Below are 6000 nucleotides of genomic sequence, written 5' to 3'. Positions count from 1 at the left end.
GAGGAGGTCAGCAGCAGCCCAAGGGTGGGGGGGGGGGGGTTCTCTTGAGGTGGCGTTTGGGTGAAGGTGAGGGGGGGGGGGTTCCCTATTTGTGTTTTTAAATGTTATATGGGGGGTTATTGTATATGGGGGAAATCCAATGTATAATTTCTGATTGTTGTGTTCTTGTTTCTTTCTTTTTGTTGGGGGGGGGCGGTGTTTGTTGAAAATTTGTTGAAAAATTTGAATAAATATATTTTTTTTAAAGGAAAGTTTAAAGGATTACTTAGTGTTGTATTCTTTGTGGGTTGTATTTGAATTGATGGTTGCTAAGATGTTCACTGTATGTTTTAAAAAGGTTAACTTGAGTTCATAAAATAAACATTGTTTTGCTTTAAAAAATACGTTTCCATTTCTGCTGTACCACACCTGTAGAGTGGGCCGTGTGCTCCCCATACCACAATCTAGTAAAAGTTGTGGGTCAGGTGAACTCAATGATACATTTGGGGTTCTCTAAACTCTGGCCCATAACACCAGCCTCTGGCCTTGACAAATGCTTCCTTTTTCTTCTTGACTGGGCTCACAATATTTCTTGTCATCCAAGGTTCCTGAAACATGCCATATTTATCCTTCATCCTTACAGGAATGTGCTGAATTCCTATCAACTTACACTTGAAAGCCACCCACATGACAGATTTTGATTTGCCCTCAATGAAAAAAAATGAAAATCACTTATTGTCAGAAGTAGGATTCAAATGAAGTTACTGTGAAAAGCCCCTAGTCGCCACATTCCGGCGCCTGTTCGGGGAGGCTGGTATGGGAATTGAACCGTGCTACTGGCTTGCCTTAGTCTGCTTTCAAAGCCAGCGATTTAGCCCTGTGCTAATCTGCCCCCAATCTAGATTCTTCAGTTCCGGCCTAATATTATTGATATTAGCATTCCCCCAATTTAGCACCTTTACCTGAGGACTACACTTATCTTTATCTATCCGTACCTTAAAGCTTGCTGAATTGTGGTCACTGTTCCTGAACTGCTCCCCTACTGAAACGTTGATGACCTGGCCGGGCTCATTCCCCAATACCAGGTCCAGTACAGCCCCTTCCCTAGTTGGACTATCTACTCACTGTTTCAAGAAGCCCTCCTGGAGGCTCCTTACAAACTCTGCCCCATCCATAGGAGAAGTTAAAATCACCCACCGCAATAACTGTTACATGTACACCGTGTCAATATCTGCCTACATACCTGTTCCTCTATCTCCCGCTGGCTTTTGGGAAGCCTGTAGTAAACCCCCAACATTGTGACTGCACCCTTCCTATTCCTGAGCTCTACCCATATAGCCTCGCTGTATGAGCCCTCTGAGGTGTCCTCCTGCAGTACAGCTGTGATATTCTCCATAACCAATAGCACAACTCCCCCACCCTTTTTACATCCCCCCTCTATCCCACCTGAAACAGGCTGACATCAGTGTTGACTCAGATTGATTGATGTAGCTGGTGGCCAATGAATGGGCCCAGGAGGCTGTGCCCTGCCCGGTAACAGGTGGTGATTGGATGTGACCTCACTGGAATGTTTCTCAGAGCCAGGAGGTTCACTTTTGATTCTGCAGTCTGGGTGGAAGATTTCAACGAATTCTCTTCCAAAAGACCCAACTAAAAACTCTCTTCATAAGGCCACCGTGAGGGCAGTTTCTCCCTCCAAAATGTCTGGGTGTCAGTCTCTCAAGACTACAAAGGATTCAAGTCAAACAGGAAGCTGGGTTTGATACGAGACAAAGTGTCTCAGGAAAGAAATAGGCCAGAATGTGAACCTTCCAGTTGAAGGCCCAGTTTGATAATAACTAAAGTGACTCTCCAGGCCTGCTGCCTGTCAGTACCGTACTGAATGAATGACTCTGCCAAGATGACTCTCACCAGATAAACCAGAGGCTTTTATCAACCAGTGTGCTGGGAGGGAAGCTGCAAAATACTCATCATCTGAAGCTTTACCTTTAGACCTGGCGGCCGGTGGCACAGTGTTTAGCACTGCTGCCTCAAAGCACCACGGTGGCACAGTGGTTAGCACTACTGCCTCACAGCTCCAGGGTCCCAGGTTCAATTCCGGCCTCGGGTCACTGTCTGTGTGGAGGTTGCACTTCCTCCCCATGTGTGTGTGGGTTTCCTCCGGGTTTCCTTCCGCAGTCCAAAGATGTGCAGGTAGGTGGATTGGCCACACTAAATTGCCCCTTAGTGTCCAAAGATATGCAGCATAAGTGGGGATAGGGCAGGGCAGGGGGCCTAAGTGGGGTTCTCTTTCAGAAGGTCGGCACAGACTTGATGGGCCAAATGGCCTCCTTCTGCATTGTATCACTTAATCCTTTATTATTTTTACCCTTTTCCACCCCTCTGTCTTGTGTGTGTGGGTAGAGGGTGGGACAGTTAAAGGGGGTAGTAGGTTCTGGGTCACTATCTGTGTGGAGTTTGCACATTCTCCCTGTTTTTGCGTGGGTTTCGCCCCCACAACCCAAAAGATGTGCAGGGTAGGTGGATTGGCCACGCTAAATTGCCACTTAAGTGGAAAAAAAATGAATTGGGTACTCTAAATTTAAAAAAGAGGGGTAGTAGGCTTGCTTGTTATCCTGAAATTACTGCATATTTCATCTTTATTCCTGTTATAAATAAACAGTAATTGTGTTTGAACTTACAAACCTGGTGACTGTAAATTATTGGGCAGCCAAGGGCTAAAGAAATTTTTCTAAGAATTATTGGTTAATTCATTTGTGTGACTCTGACATGAGTGGGGCTAGAACTGACCGTGCACTTGCCCAGGGTGCTGCAACAGAACTGACCGTGCACTTGCCCAGGGTGCTGCAACAGAACTGACCGTGCACTTGCCCAGGGTGCTGCAACAGAACTGACCGTGCACTTGCCCTGGGTGCTGTAACAGAACTGACCATGCACTTGCCCTGGGTGCTGTAACAGAACTGACCATGCACTTGCCCAGGGTGCTGCAACAGAACTGACCGTGCACTTGCCCAGGGTGCTGCAGCAGAACTGACCGTGCACTTGCCCTGGGTGCTGTAACAGAACTAATTCATAATCATCAGCCATTTCTGCTGCTGTTTTAAACCCTTTTCTCTTTGCCGTGTGTTTGCACTACTGCGGGAAGGGAATCTTTAAATTCCTTCAAAATAATCCTTTCCCCAAGCATGTCATATGTTTGGTCTAGTTTTAATGCTCTTATCCACCGATCAAAAGTATTTTGTTTAATTCTTTAGAATGCTATACATGTCTGACCTGGTTCTTCCCTTAGATTTCTAAACTTCTATCTGTAGGCTTCTGGCGCTAGTTCATATTCATTCAAAACAGTTTTTCTCATCTCATCTTAATCCCTAGAAACCTCCTCTGATAGTGATGAAAACACTTCACTAGCTCTAATTACCAAATCTGTTTGAACCAACACTACCCACATGGTCGTTGGCCAATTCAATTGTTTAGTCACTTTCTCAAATGAGATTAAAAAAAGGCTTTGTCATCTTTCTCATCAAACCTTAGCAGTGCTTGAATATATTTAAACATATTCCTAGTAAGCTTTTGACGAGGAAGTGTTTCTCCTTCATCTACACCTTGCTCAGAGACCGCCTTTAATTCCAACATTTTAATTTGATGTTCTCCTTGCAGTTCGTTTCTGAAGTTCAAATTATTTTTCCTTATTCCTTTCTTTCTTTGCTAATCTTTCCATTTTCTTTTGAAAAACCCTCTCTTTACCTTTTCTTCTATTTCGATTTTCTTCAGTTCTATTTCTTCCTGTTTATCCTTTTCCTGCAATTCCAATTGTTCCATTTGAAATTGAATTCTAGCTGATTCCAATGATAAAACCAACGAAGGGTGATGGTGTTCGGGCCGGAAAGTGGAGCTGAGTCCACAAAAGATCAGCCATGATCTCATTGAATGGCGGAGCAGGCTCGAGGGGCCAGGTGGCCGACTCCTGCTCCTAGTTCTTATGTTCTTATGATTCAGGCTGTGTCTCCGTAAAATTTAAATATTGAGCTGTGGCTTATTTACCTCTACCTTCTTCACCCCTTTAGATAAAGGTTAACTGCAGCGTCTCCACCAAATCCAAAAGTTTTGTTTAATCTCCCTTTGTAAACCATGCAGAGTAATCGCTTCCCACACCAGGGAGAATGATTGCAGCTGAAAAAGCCTCTCGTCATTCCCTATTCAAACTTCAAAATCTCCAAGAAAACAATCATTCTATTCGCTGTCAGTTCAATAACACAATACTTCAGATCCCGGGCGAGATACTGGACCAAAACCCTAACATTTTATTTTGTAAGACTGTGCGGAAGCTATACTTCGCTCCAGGAGTGATTGAACAAGAAACAGGGATTTGGTATTTTAAAACAAAACGTTATTATTAACACAGTATTAAAATCTTTAACCTCACACCCGAAAACAGCTTAAACAATCCTACTAAATACAGTAAATACAATCTCCATTCCCAATTAAACAACAAGAAAAAAAAACATTCAGCTCTCAATCCTTCCTACATCCCGATGGCAGAGTAATACTTGCTTTCCAGAACAGTTAGTTCCTGTTAGAACTCCTATAGACTCTGGCAGGCTGTCTTCAAAAAGCTGTGTTAACTGGTTTGTTTCAGCTTCTCCCTTGTCCTCAGACAATTCTGAACTGCTTTAAATACTATTAATCTGTTTTTAACTATCCCACTGAGAACAAAAGATGTTAATTGTGGTCTAAAGGATTAGCCAGATCAGAATTCAACTTTCTCACAATGTCTGAATAGCTTAGCTCCACCCAACAATGACAGTGTTAAGCTGAAAACAAATTAACTCCCCAGGCTGAAAAAGCATTATAGTGCAGAAGGAGACCATTCAGCCCATCGAGTCTGCACCAACCCACTTAAGCCCTCACTTCCACCCTATCTCCCTAACCCGATAACCCCTCCTAACCTTTTTGGACACTAAGGGCAATTAAGTTTGGCTAATCCACCTAACCTGCACATCTTTGGACTGAGAGGGGAGACCGGAGCATCTGGAACGCAGTCACGGGGAGAACGTGCAGACTCCGCACAGTGACCCAGCAGGGAATCGAACCTGGGACCCTGGCGCTGTGAAGCCACAGTGCTAACCACTGTCCTACCATGCTGCCCTAACTCCCCAGGGTCCCCCCCTAGTCAAACAGTGCCTTAGTCCAGTCTTTTACTGTGGCCAATTTTACCTCTGGCTCCTAAAAGTTTTCAGGTCTTGCAAAACAAGTTTTAAATTGACTGCTGCAGTCAAACGCACGCTTACCCAGGTTTTTAACGCTTTAATTGCCAAATGTTTACTATCCAATATATCTAAAACTGTGCACTCGTCACAACACCTGCCTTTGACTTTAATACTCTCATTGAGGGCAGTATGGTAGCACAAGTGGATAGCACTGTGGCTTCACAATGCCAGGGTCCCAGGTTCGATTCCCCGCTGGGTCACTGTCTGTGCGGAGTCTGCACGTTCTCCCCGTGTGTGCGTGGGTTTCCTCCGGGTGCTCTGGTTTCCTCCCACAGTCCAAAGACGTGCAGGTTAGGTGGATTGGCCATGATAAATTGCCCTTAGTGACCAAAAAGCTTAGGAAGGGTTATTGGGTTACGGGGCTAGGGTGGAAGTGAGGGCTTAATACGATCGGTGCAGACTCGATCGGCCGAATGGCCTCCTTCTGCACTGTATGTTTATTAACACTCCCTTTATCCTGTATCCATTACATCTTTGTCAAATAACACCTGAGCTCCTACCAGTCACGAAATGAAATGAAAATGAAAATTGCTTATTGTCACAAGTAGGCTTCAAATGAAGTTACTGTGAAAAGCCCCTAGTCGCCACATTCCGGCGCCTGTTCGGGGAGGCTGGTACGGGTGACACGCTTGTTGGTGAATTGAACGTTCTGAATTCTCCCTGTGTACCCGAACAGGTGACGGAATGTGGCGACTAGAAGCTTTTCACTGTAACCTCATTGCAGTGTTGATGTAAGCCTATTTGTGACACTAAT

This window comes from Scyliorhinus torazame, chromosome 22 (genome assembly GCF_047496885.1).
Source record: "Scyliorhinus torazame isolate Kashiwa2021f chromosome 22, sScyTor2.1, whole genome shotgun sequence".
Classification (NCBI taxonomy): domain Eukaryota; kingdom Metazoa; phylum Chordata; class Chondrichthyes; order Carcharhiniformes; family Scyliorhinidae; genus Scyliorhinus; species Scyliorhinus torazame.
The sequence above is the reverse complement of the archived record's forward strand: the minus strand, read 5'-3'. Positions refer to the sequence as shown.